This window comes from Hyaena hyaena, unplaced genomic scaffold (genome assembly GCF_003009895.1).
Source record: "Hyaena hyaena isolate Hyena2069 unplaced genomic scaffold, ASM300989v1 scaffold_301, whole genome shotgun sequence".
In the NCBI taxonomy this organism is placed as follows: Eukaryota; Metazoa; Chordata; class Mammalia; order Carnivora; family Hyaenidae; genus Hyaena; species Hyaena hyaena.
In genome coordinates, this window is record NW_024080932.1 from 1,757,110 (window position 1) to 1,771,702 (window position 14,593).

Below are 14,593 nucleotides of genomic sequence, written 5' to 3' on the forward strand. Positions count from 1 at the left end.
CGGGCACTCAGTGACCCATCCACATCTACTATACTGACCACAACAGAAACAACATAACCAATGCACAAGGATGTTCTAAAGGTTGCTCCCTCCTTATATTAAATGGGTGGTGCCTACTCTCTTCACCTTGGACATCCTCACTGTGGACTTTTGAAATCTATGCTTTACTTTAGCCTCTTTGGTGTGATGGTCTGTGTAAGTGCTGGGCCTTTTACCTATTTGATCTGGCTTCCCAGTTGAACCCAGAATCTGTTGCCTTAATTGTAGGGAAAAGACTTCTCATCTGCCAGTATAGGATTCATTCGATTCCCCTAATATGTTTGTATCTGAAAAGATATGAAAAATGAGCCCAACCATTGGGGTTTGAGAAAAAGTTGACTTTTGTTGAGAGAGCTGGATATCTGGAGCCATATGCCCAAGATTGAGGGGACAGTGATTAGACCAAGAAACCCATATCCCTTGACTGGGTCCTTCACCATCTCTTACTCTTCCTAGCTGACATTTGATCCTATTCCCAAGGGCGTCATCTCTACGTTGAGCCCTTTAGGTGTGAACTGGTCTTCACCTATTGTTGAGCACTCCCACTCCTCAGCCTCCCAGCACTCATTTTGCCTAGCTTCTCTGGAATTATATTGAGAAATGGACACATCTAAGATTATATTTTGGTGTGGAGTATGGAGTTTAATGTTCTTCCTAGCTCTTAAAATTAATGATTGTAACCTTGACAAAAGCCTATCAAGAATCTCCACTATAGACAGAAACATGGATACTCAGAGAGGCTAATTTTCTTATCCACTCAAACATCCAGTCAACACAAGCCTAGAAATGGACTCAAGTTTTCTGTAGCCCAGAAAAGGCTTTTAAAAATTATTCTGTTTTATGTTTCTCTCCCACATCCTGTATTTTTGTCTCTTATCAACACTTTTGGGAAGGGTATCTAGAAGAATCTCTTTAAGATTATAAAATCATCACTATTGCAACCACCCTGGTCAGATGGGGATGGAGAGACTTAAGAGGAAAAAAGAGGCCTAGACACCAATTTCTCACTTGTCTTGGGATTTAGGGCTACTAGAACTCCAGTGATTTAGGAATTAGTTCCCTAGAAGAGCATCACTGGGCAAAGCTACCTTAATGTTAAATAAATAAAATTTGCATATCAAATGATCACCTGTGACTTCTCCCATTCTGTGTATGTTTTTAACCAGTCTCAATCATAACTAGATAAATGAAGAACACAAAAGCTACAGCATTTGGGATATATTTACAATGCTGGAATTCATTGCAGCAGCAAGACAGAATGGAGAAATTTAGCAAGACAGAATGGAACAGCAGTAGAGAATATCCCCCAGAGTGCCTCTGTAGTATGGGTAGCACTGGCTGGAAAGCCCTAGTATATTTCAGTCTGATGAATCATAACAGGCTAGTTGTGTGGGCTGGCAAAAGTCTGCTCCAAAGGGTTGTTAGTTTGTTGGGGCTATCCCATTCCAAACAGTGCTCACAGAGGCAGAAGAATAAAAGATGGTTATAATCTTTAATGGCTAAGTCTTATTTCAAAGGATTGTAATAAGAGGTCATAATACTCTTAGACCAATAACCCAAGATAATGACACTAAACTGTGCAGCTGCATTTTCAGAAGGCAATAGAGATTCTCTCTTTACAAAATTAACAAGAGTATGTAAGGGATAGATAAAATTACCCTAGACCTACCACAGACTCCCTGTGTGTTCTCTTGAGGAACTCACCGTCTTACTTGGGAACCCCAGCTCCCATCTCTGAACAGTGAGAAGACTTGGTTAATAGTATTCTTTCATTCCTCCCACCTGGAAAATATTACCAGTTTGTGAGAATGCCGGCTACCCCTTGTTGACATGAGCAGTCATGTTCTCTGTCCTTGGAGCATCTTCCAGTAAGTCCTTCTGAGTTCTGTAACTACTGAAGCTTCCCAGCTTATCCTGAAAATTCAAGTTCCCACAGTTAGCCATGAACCATGGCACCAGAAACCAAAAAGCCCCAGAAGTTTGAATCATGTGCTGGAAACTCTTCCAGAAGAGCCCCATTGAATGATGTCAAGACGAACCTGAAGTACCCAGGGGTTGACTCCATTCGTAAACAACTGCCTAAAAAAATGCCTAGATCTTGCCAAAGACCTAAGGAAACTATCGGGTTTCCCTTTAAAATCCTTTCTCCAACTCAAGGTGAACCTATAAAGGTAGACGGATTGGGTTCTGAGTGGATAGAAGAATTTCTAATTTTTTTAAAAAAAATTTAATGTTTTATTTATTTCTGAGAGAGAGAGACAGCGTGAGCAGGGGAGGGTCAGAGAGAGAGAGAGAGAGGAAGATACAGAATCGGAAGCAGGCTCCAGGCTCTGAGCTGGCAGTCAGCACAGAGCCCGACGCACAGCTTGAACCCACGAACCGTAAGATCGTGATCTGAGCTGAAGTCGGACACTTAACTGACTGAGCCACCCAGGCGCCCCACTAATTTTTTTGAAAGAAAACTTTCTGATTATATAAAAAGATCCAGAAAAAACTCTAAATATTGTGTTTCCAATAATTGTAATGTGTGTGGTACATTTTCTGGATGTATGGAGTCTTTTGTAGTGACCACCCTGCATTGTAAATAACAGAAATAATTAGAAAATACCTCCTATACAACTATTAATCTTTTCTTAAAATGCAAAGGGAATAAGATATTTGATTAGAGCATTACACTGGAAAGAAGGGGACTGAATCCTGGTTCTGTCTCTACATTGACTTTGGCCATGCCAGTTGTCTTCATATTCCTAGATATAAAATGAGGAAATTGAAATTCAATGTGTCTTAACTTTCTTTCCTGTATCTTAGATTAGTTAAGGCTCTTCTGATGGTGAAGGACAGGACCCAACCCACTTAGTGAAACATAAAATCATTGGTTTAATGAACTGAAGGGATCAGGGTAGATTTATATTTAGGCAGGGCTGATCCAGGGAACAAAGATGATGTCATCAGAGCCCAGCATCACCCCCTCACCTGCAAGCCCTTTGTTAAGATGTGTATTTTTTTTTTTCTAAATGCCATAAAAGGGTCAAATGTACATATGAAATCCAGAGCCTCCATCTAGGAAAACAGGCTTATTTCTCTCATCAGTTCAATAGGGACTCTGTGGATGAATCTCATTATCCTGAATGGGGTCATATGGCCAGTCTGGTCCAATTAGTGGGTCTAGGAATATCTAAGACACCAATAGCCTTGTGTCAGTAAGAATCTTCATAGGAGGAAAGGTCAACTCCATTCAAACCAAGGTGCTAAGGGTAGGGAACGGTCATTTCTCAAAGAAGATTGAGTACCCCTTTACTAGAAGAATGTCGAATCATGAGAGCAAAAACAACAATGGCTTAACTACAGATATTCCCAAGAATCTGATGAAACTCAGCATTTCCTAGGAAAGTAGCAAATCAGCACAAAACAAAAACTAAATGTTATACAAGGAATCAAAGGAGTCAAGGACTCCACAAAACTTGTCCATGGATCCCATCGCTGTGATAAAATACTTCCTTTAGGAATTATTCTAAAATAATGCTTGTGTTGCTGAGAACTCACCTGCTTTGAAAAAACAAATTCTAGTGTTCTGTTTGGGACAAGACATGTGAGAAGTCCTTCATATAATCCCCTGTAACTGTGATGTCCTCCAGTGTATGTTTTCATATGTTCTGTAGGCCCTTCCTTACATTCTATCAGGCATAGAAATAGTTACAGCCTTTTTGGAAGGCAGTTTTGCGATATATATCAGTAGCATTAAGCTGCCCTTTGACCCAGAAAGTCCACTGCTGGGAATCTAGCCTAAGGAAATCACCAAAAATACAAAAACAGCTTTATGCACAAATACGCTAATTGTCTCATTTGTATAAAAACATGAAACTACCCGTGCTCATAATGGACAGTGGTTAAATAAATTGCACAATACACATTTGCTGAGCTATCATACAATTATCAAGAACAGTGTTTAAAGAGTTTGGTAGAACACAGGAAATAATAATATTCCATGTTGAGAGGTAAAATTAAGATATGAGGTTAAATAAACAATATATGTAACATTGTATTTGTACAGTATTGTGCAATATAGTAGCTTGTAAGGATATATTAAAATATTTATAAGGAAAAATGGAATTAAACTACTCTTGAGCCCAGGTACTGAGGTCATGCTTCTTTTCCATCTCTATTTTCTCATTATTGTGTGAGCACAATTCACTTTATAATGAAAAAATACTTTCTTGAAATTAACAAATAAATGATAAATGAGTGCATAAATTAATATATTAATAAAGGTCTATGGATCCAGGAGGTGGCGGGCATGGGGAAGAAGGCATGTAAGTGAGATTATCAGGGCCATTGGTGATATTTGAGTATGGATTTCAGGTTAGAAATAGTATCACATCAGTGTTGAATGTCATTGTTCTTAGGAAATCTACATTAAATGTCTAAGTGTAAAAAAGCAGGTTGTCTCCAAGTGACTCAAAATATTTGGAGGAAAATATATTTATTATAACTTACAGAGATAGAAAGAGGGAGACAAGGAGGTAGTCGGAGAAGGAGGGGCAGAGGGGGAGGGAGAGACAGAGTGTACAAATGGAATAATGTAAGGTAAAGAAAATCCTTCATTAAGTTGTTCTGTGTTGAGTGAAGCCAGAAGATCTATCACATTTGGTACTTCCACAACAGTAGCTATGGATGAAATAAATGAATTAAATACCCCCTTCTAAATAAACAGGGACTATACTAAACATCTATACTAAACAGGGACTAGACTCAGGCAGTCATTGTAGAGTTTAATGAAAACATGGGTTGGGGTGTAATTTGTATCAGATGGAAGAATTTTGTCCATTGAAGATCTAGGTCTCAGAGTGTTTTTTGTTTTTTTTTAAGAGTTGCTGCCTTTGGAGACATGCCTCTAGGCTTAGAGGAAGCAGCATACGAGAGCCAAAAGGGGATTTGAAGGACATTTTGCCCAGCAGGCCACATCTAACCACCGTGGGTTCATCATACATGCCTTTCTATATAAAACACTTAACTTCACAAATTAGAGAGTATTCATAATGATCCTTCTGTACCCAGAAACCTAAATATCATCACTGACATTTTCCTCTCGGGAGACCAACCATCCCAATTTCCTAGGATTAAAGGGTTTCCCAGGATGCAGGAACTTCAGTGCTAAAACCGGGACTCTTGGTTGGTCACCCTACCTGTCAGTCCATCACCTGGTGCTTCCAGCCTTATGGTGCATCTCCCTATCTGCCCTGCTACTCACTGTCTTATACCCTTACTTCTCCTCTGCTCTATTTGACAGACCAGTCTCCCCACGCCCTGTAACATATGCTCACACCTTCACTGCAGAGCTGGTTTTGGAAAGAGTGTCTGATCATGACAAAACTTTGCTTCAAAGTCCTGAAAAATTTCACACAACTTGTAGGAAGAAAGCACATACCCATTACATGGCCCATAAGGCCCTGTATGGCCATGCCCTTGTCTGCTTTAGGTCTCCTCTCCCATCATCCTCTCTCCAGGCATTCCCCATAGCTCCCCTGGTCTTTTTTTTTTTTTTTTTTTCTTTCCTGTGTGCTCTGTAATGATTAATTTTATATTACCAACTTAGTAATGGCACAGTTCTCAAATATTTAGTCAATACCAGTTTTGGTGTTACTGTGAAGGTACTTTTTAAATGAGATTAACATTTAAATTAATATACGTCTGTCTGGGTAAAGCAGATTGCTAATAATGTAGGTGGGCCTCACCCAATCAGTTGAAGGCTTTAAGAAAAAAGACTGAATTTTCCTAAGAGGGAATTCTGTCTCCAGACTGCCTTTTTTTTCCTTAAATATTTTATTGTCAAATGGTTTACATATAACACCCAGGGCTCATCCTAAAGTGCCCCCCTACCCCATGCTCATCAACCCCCTTCCCCTCTCCCTCACCCCCATCAGCCCTCAGTTTGTTCTCATCATTCAAGAGTCTCTCATGTTTTGCCTCCCTCCCTCTCCCCAACTATTTTTCCCCTTCTCCTCCCCCATGGTCCTCCATTAAGTTCCTCCTAATCCACCTATACGTGCAAACATATGGTATCTGTCCTTCTCTGCTTGGCTTATTTTGCTCAGCATAACACCCTCAAGTTCCATCCACGTTGTTACAAATGGCCAGATTTCATTCTTTCTCATTGCCGTGTAGTATTCCATTGTATGGATGAACCACATCTTCTTGATCCATTCGTCAGTTGATGGACATTTAGGCTCTTTCCATGTTTTGGCTATTGTTGAGATTGCTGCTATGAACATTGGGGTACATATGCCCCTATGCATCAGTACTCCTGTATCCCTTGGGTAAATTCCTAGCAGTGCTATTGCTGGGTCATACAGGAGTTCTATTGTTAATTTTTTAGGAACCTCCACACTGTTTTCCAGAGGGGTTGCACCAGTTTACATTCCCACTAACAGTGTAGGAGGGTGCCCATTTCTCCACATCCTTGCCAGCATCTAGAGTCTCCTGATTTGTTCATTTTAGCCACTCTGACTGGCGTGAGGTGGTATCTAAGTGTGGTTTTGATTTGTATTTCCCTGATGAGGAGGGATACTGAGCATCGTTTCATGTGTCTGTTGGCCATCTGGATGTCCTCTTTGGAGAAGTCTCCAGACTGCCTTTGAATTCATTAGTTTTCTGGGTCTCTAGCCTGCCAGGCTGCCCTTCAGATTTTGGACTTGCCAGACCCCACAATCTCATGAGCCATTTCCTTAAATAAGCCTTTTTCTCACACAACCATTTGGTTCTGTTTCTTTGGAGAACGCTGACCAATACATTACCATTCCTCCAGAAAAAAGTTTTCCCATTTTGTTAGTAGTTCCTGACTTCTCTAACTAGATCAAACTTTCATACTATGCTCTGTTAATATTTCTTAAATCTCTTTGACGTAGGAATAGTACAGACATATATATGTGATTATTGACGTTACATATAGAAGATGTTTTTGGCTTCTCATAGTAGGTGCTCATTAAATATTTACCTTATTGAATGAGTGAACTTTGAAAGAGTTATGTGTGCCCTAGGGGAATAAACACTGAGAAACACTGATCTATTCCTTTTATTTTTAGGATGGAGAAACTGAGGCCCATAAACTTAAGAATGTACTGAGACTATATTAATTGGTTTCGCAATTATATCCAATTATTATTTCTGTGTTGTGAATTATTTTGAAAAATACACACTGCCTTGGTTAATCAGTAGTTGTCAATACTAACTGCTAAGCAATGTGAAAAAATGTAATTATCCAAACTCACCCAGAATTACTGTCTTATTTCCATTCTCTCTTCCAGTAAAAGAAAAAAAAAATTAGAGTGTGGTCTAAAAAGGGAAAGAAAAAAGAAGGCTGATTAGTAATTTTTTTCCTAGACTAAATCCTTAGAATACATATGAGCCTAAAAAATCTATGTGATTGTCCTTTTGCTTGAGTTTGAAAAATCAGTGCAGAACTCTATTGCCCACTTACCCATGTCATATGCTCATTCATTCATTCAGGCATTAAAGAAAATAATTATAGAATACCTACTGTGTGTCAGTCACTTCACTGGGCACTGAGTGGGGAAGGACAAACATGAATTAGGCAGTTACCACTTCTAAATTGCTTGTAATCCCTTGAAAGTGGTAATATGTACCCAAAACAGCAGAGAGTAGCATTACAATTAGGATTTCCAACTTTGTAGAGAAGAGGGATTTCACTTCCTGTGGGATGATTTGGTAAAGCATGATGCAGAAGGGGGTTTTTGAATCAGTCTTTGAAAGATGAGCAGGGTTATGAAATGCAGATATGGGAAAGGCTATTTAATATTGAAATGCTGAGAAAACAGAAACAAAAGCCTGATGGCTAGAAAGAAACAACAAAAATTACTAGATTTGACCAGGTTTTATTTTGTGGCCTAGAGTGTAATACCTCCCTTTCCTTATTCATTCATTTATCCATTCATTCAACAAATATCTATTGAGCGCTCCCTCTGTGCTAGTCACTGAGCTAGGTCCTGATTTTGGTCAGAGGAAATCACCATGTTATGGTCCCTGTTTCTGGAAGTTTTCAGTCTAGTGGGAAAAATGGACTTCATTCAATATTTTACCCTCTCAGTTTCTGTATAATTATAGGCTGAGGTGAGGGCTGTGAAGTAAAGAAACAGGTCCTTTGAGGACAGATGACAAAGGAACTTGGCTGATAGCCTCCACTGGGGAAGAGATCCCAAAGGTAGCAGAATGAAGGGTTAATTAAATGCAGAAGTTTTCCAGAGGTGTTTTCCAGAGGCCAGGTTGGGGGTGGATGGATGAAATAAAGAGGAATAAACATACACTCCTCTTGATGAGCACTGAGAAATGCATGGAATTATTGAATATTTATAGTATACACCTGAAACTAATATAGCACTATATGCTAATTATACTACAGTTTAAATAAATAAATGGGGAAGGATAGGTGGAACCAGTGAATATTGATCCAGTCAGAACTAAAATGTTGTAAAAAGGTCCCATGGAGAGAGAGGTGGCCTACCTCATTTATCTTAGGGATCTTTTTAGGCCTATCTATGGCTTTAGGGCTGCCCAAACAGGGTGTTTCTGCACCCAGTATATACTTTCTAAAGCTACCAATGTGTGACTCCTATCCTAACAATTCTGATTTAATTGGTGGTCTGAAGTGTGGCCTGAGTATTGCTGTTTTTTAAAAGCTCCCCAGAAGTTTCCAGCAGAGCTAAATTTGAACCGACTCAGTTACTAGATCAGTCCATGTCGCCTTTGAATAGTTTAACTGCTGAAAATTATGGGAGAGCTCTTGAAAATGGAGAGGCTGCCAACAATCACTTATTAAAACTCACCAGTTGGACTCTGTTTTGCGTATCCTGATTCTGTGTTCACCAGGAGGACGTGATTACAATTCTGAAGTTAAATCTCTAAAAGTTGGCCATTAACAAATAAGCAGTCATGATAGGATTCACCTCTGTGACCGCTCTAAGAAAAGTGGCTCACTTCCTTTTATATTTCCCACAGTGCTTTGGGGTATCTCTCTTGGAATATCTGTTTTTTGTTAACATTTTTTTTTAATGGTTTTTATTTCTTTCTGAGAGAGACACAGCATAAGCAGGGGAGGGTCAGAGAGAGAGGGAGACATAGAATCCGAAACAGGCTTCAGGCTCTGAGCTAGCTGTCAGCACAGAGCCCCACGCGGGGCTCAAACCCATGAACCGTGAGATCATGACCTGAGCTGAAGCCGGGCGTTTAACCGACTGAGCCACCCAGGTGCCCCTCTTTTGGAATATCTGCTTTTTAATTGTTCTGTCTCTTCTGCTCTTCTCCCTCGCCTTTTCCCCCTCCTTCTCCCTCTCTTTCTTAAGACTGTTGGCCCTTTAGCAATTGGAGACCTTCATGGATCCCTTCATATCTCTTTCTGGAGCTAGCACCAATTTCTACACATGACTGATATTCAAAAACTATGGGAAAGGCAGATATTTTGGTGAAATATGGGAATGGCAACTCTTCAACACCTAGAGCACATTTTCAAACTGAGCCATGTAGACTGGGAGGTGCAGAGTTAGACACAGAGCAGACTTAGGTCCATTATCTGACTCTACCCTTTTCTAGCTGAGGGACTTTATTATCACTTATCTGCCTGTAGCCTCAGTCTCATCATCTGTTCAATGGGATGATCAAACTTAACTTTAGGAGAAACTGAGGAGATTAAAAAAAAAAAAAAGTATATAAAACACTCTGTATTAGCCTGGCAATTAGTAGGTCCTAGTGAATAAATAGGAAGAAATAGTCATTACTAAATCCAGGAAAGGTCACACTAATCTAAATTATGAATGCCCTATAGCCTGAATCTCCCTCCAGGAAAACATAGACTCCCCAGCTCCAGGTTCAGTAACCCTCCTTCATATAGTGTATATTTCGGTTTATTCGTCTGTCTCCCCTCCTACCCAGACTATAAGTACTGGAGCACAGGGACCTTGTTTGTTTCCTTCCCCATTGGATCCCAGGTCCAACATAGGGCCTGGCACATCATAGATACTCAGTAATATACTTGCTTCAAATAATGGTGACAATACTACCGTACTGATTGATGGCATTGAACTAGGCTAATGCCAACTTAAAAATCTTTCATCCCTGAGATGAATGGTAAGTGAAGAGTCATCTGACCTCCCCAAACCTCAGTTTCTGATGTGAACAATGTAGAATTGGATCATCTCTGTGGACGTTCCTAGACTCTGAATCTTGGTTATACAAGAACAATTCTATCTATACGTGATACCATGGATCCAGCCCACAGAAGAGACATAAAAGATAAATTATTTCTGGCTCCATCTACTAGACCAGGATTTCTTTTATGAAATTAATTTGAGCTCATCAGTTTATTCATTTCTACATTCATATATTCATCCATGCAGTATTTATTGAGAATGTAATGTTTATTTTACTACATCTTGTAAATACAGCATATCCCTGCTTCCAAAAGGCAGAAGTCTACAGAGGAAGACAAAAACATGAACACACATTTTTAATATGATACGGGAAGTGTTTGGATACAGATATTCCCAAGGTACTATGACAGCCCTTGAGAGGAACTGAGTTATTCTCATTTGAAATGAGGGGAGTGCTATTGATCATGGAATATGGAGGACTTCCTAGATAAGGTGCCATATTGAATCAACCTTGGAGAATGAATAGACATTTTCAAATTTAAAAAAAAGGAAAGAGAAAGACAGCAGTAGAAAGAAACCTATCCAGTGCCATAAAGCTAAGAAATGGCACAAGGTATTCTGCCACCTACAAATATAATCTTGTGGCTGAAACTGGAATGAACATAGTGGGGGAATAAGAGTTGAAGTGAAAGAGTCAGCTGGGAGCCAGATCCAAAAGTGTTCCTGGCCACTCCAAACCCTGAGTCATTGGCTTTACAAAGACCAAGCCACCATCAGGAATCAGGAGCCCTTGGAAAAGACAACAATATGCACCCTGGTATCTGTGCCTGCTCTCCCATACTGTGTGAGTTCCAGGGTGGATTATGGTCTGTGTCCACAGTCTGATTTGGGTGTAGCCTTCTTTGCAACAGATTTTCCCAGCTCCTTATCATAGCTCCTGCTTTTGTTATGGCAATGGCTGTGAATGTCTCCAATGGGGTGGGTTATGCCCCTAGATTAGTTATCACTGCTCCATTTCTGTGTTGTTTCAGTTGGCTGGAGAGTGCTGTCATTACAGGGAGAAGAGAATGGGAATGCTGCTGAGTATCAGTTAAGCTTGTTCTCCCCTCACTAAGACTCCCTGTGAACAAAACTTAGCCTGCTTAAAGCTGAGGTCTAAGATTTCTGTTTGATTCCTCCTATCCTGGATGTCCAGAATAAATGTACAGGCAGATTAGAAGGATGTCACAAGTTATAATGCCTGATTATGGGATTTGAGAGTCAGACAGACCCAGGTTCATATCCTGCCTCTGCTAATTCCTAGCTCTGTGCCTTTACAAAGTAATTGATCCTTCAACAGCATGGGCATTGGGTGCATAAGTTTTGACACCCCTGAAGCTTAACTACTATATGGTCTACTGTTAGCTGGAAGTCTTACAATAATGTGAACAGTGAATTAACATATATTTTGCATATGTATTATGTACTGTATTCTTACAATAAAGTAAATTATAGAAAATAGAATATTAAGAAAAGCATAAGGAAGATAAAATACATTTACAGTACTGTAAAAAATATGCATATAAGTTGACCTGTGCCATTCAAACCCATGTTGATTAATGGTCAACTGTAATTTGTTTGTTCTTTAGTTTCCTTATTTGTAAGCTGAAGACCATAACATCTACCTCCTAAGCTTATTTTGCAGATGCAACAGGACAAGCACTTAAAGCATTTTGAAAGTAGGTTGATTCAGGCAAGTGATTAGTATATATATGCTTATATCATCATCACCATCATCATCATCATCTAAAATAAAACACATTAAATCAAGCTGACATGATCCAAGTCTGACTAACACAAGCACTTGATTCCATCTTTGGCTCCCAAAAATCATGGTGAGAATTTGAACATATTAATAGACTTCCCCTGGCCTCAGTTTTTCACTATCTTACATGAGGGGAGTATATTTGATGATCCCTCTATGAACATTTTTAGTTCTGATAACCTATTATTTTAAAAAAGACTGATGCCCACATTTACATTTGGAAACCACCCAATGTCTGGATAACCACCCAATGACTGTTCTGTAGAAACACAAAAATACTTTGTAGAAACATAGTAGCAATGAACTTTATTAAATATTTGGAGGGTTTCAGATTAGATAGCAAATGCTTTTTCTTAAATTAAACTTTTGGAAAGCTTTCCCACTAGCAACTTTTCTCTCCATCTGGCAGAGTGCATATCTATATGTGGGTTCTTAGCTATCAGAGCACTTGTCGTATTGTGCCATTGAGTATCCCTATGACCTCTTTAAGGGAGGGAGAATAATTTTTTCTCTGTTTTCTGAGCACCTATCACATGGTATGGCCCATGATCAATTATGTGCACATATTCATTATTTGAATAAGTAAAAGGATTAGTGAAAAAGCCAATGAATGAATGAACACATACCTATAATTTCTTCCAAGTTTAAAGGGACTCAAAGAATACAAAGGTAAAATTTTTCAGGACTCTCTAAGACCTCAGAGACAAAAAGGATTTACAATCTATCTCTCTTAATGATGTGGAAAATCTTTCTAGAGAATTCTTGTTTTGTTGTTGTTAAAGTCTACTTATTTATTTTGAGAGTGAGAGAGGTGGGGTGGAGGTGCAGAGAGAGAGAATCCCAAGCTTACAGTGCAGAGCCAAATGTGGGTCTTGAACTCACAAACAGTGAGATCATGACCTGAGCTGAAATGAGGAGTCGGTTGCTCAACAATCTGAGCCACGCAGGCACCCCTCTACAATATTCTAACATTGCATGTCTATGTGAAGGGGATGGAGAACCCCTCCCAAGTACCCCCCAAGACAATGCATTTTACTTTAGGGACAACTGTGACTGTGAGAATATTCTTCATTCTATTATTGAGACTGAGTCTGTCTGCTGCTCAAATTAGAAGAAGCAACAGGCATATAGACCTATCACCTAGGGAGGTTAATTGGCCATACAGACAAAACCACTGAGAGTGTGTGTGTGTATGTATGTATGTACACACATACATGAGATATCTTATTATGGGATCAGCAGGATCCAGGGAATTGTGTTTAGTCTTCTGATGGGATTCAGAGCTGGCCGGACCTAGGGATAAAATTTGTACCAACCAAATTTATAGGATATCAATATATAAACTTGATTACAATTTATTCACTTAAACTGAAGAATCTTCTTTTTACATTGTCAAAATGCACCTGCCTACTATTCTAGGCTTGTGAGAATTCACCTTGAACTTCAGAAGATAGTTTAGTGTGATGATTTTGAGATCTGTTTATCCTACGCTCTTGAGAGAGGTGGATGAAATAACCCCCACCACATCTGAGGATGCCTCTCAGAGGAACGGATGAGTCCTTTGGATCAACGTCATTTCCAAAAAGGAAACCCATTGCATAAACTGCCTTGAGCTTCCCTTTGCTGCTCTTAGCGCAGACTCCATTTTGTCTGTTGTAAGACAAGGGAATTTTGTGCATTTGGTGTAACTGGAAATAAACCAGGTCAATGTTTTATGCCCCTTACTGTCAGTGATTGAGTTAGGCATCTGTTTCCAGTGGCTTGTATTAAGGTTTTGAATATGCCAACACAATTACGTCATTCTCAGATACACCCTAGTCGCCTTGATAAACTCATATCTTCCCACATTCTCTTAGCTTCCCATTTCCTGATTTTTCCTTGGGTTGGACATAATATGCATGATATCATTCATTATTTGATGATTTTATCTGGATAACTGTCAAAGAGACGGACAGGAACTGTAGGTTGGTTCTTTTAATACTCTTTCTGTATCCCTTCTTTCTACTCACTTTGTCTACTGGAGAGATTTTCCTCAGCCTTTTTGGAGCTAGGAATGGCCAATGACTCATGAGTGGAAATCCTCCACCCATCCTCCTTCCCCTCTTCTGAATTGTGTAGACTGATACAGTATGATATCCATTAATAAATCAAACCTGTGTGATTTTGGGGGCGCCTGGGTGGCTTAGTCGGTTAAGCGTCCGACTTTCGCTTAGGTCATGATCTCGTGGTTCGTGGGTTCAAGCCCCGCGTCAGGCTCTGTGCTGACTGCCAGCTCAGAGCCTGGAGCCTATTTTCAGAGTCTGTGTCTACCTCTCTCTCTGACCCTCACCTGCTCACGCTGTCTCTCTCTCCTAGAAATAAATAAAAATATAAAAAAAATACTTAAAAAAAAAAAAAAACTATGTGATTTTGGATCCATTTTGTGACCTGGAATGTTCCAGTCTCATCCTTCCTAACTTTGGGATCCTCCTGGCTCAGCTGTGCCTCAGCCTCTCGAAGCTCTGAGCTTCTGTCTCACCAGCTGCTGGAGTTAACATCCTGAGTGATATGACCCCACCCTATGAGAGACTAACTTGGCAGGTACTTCTCTTGC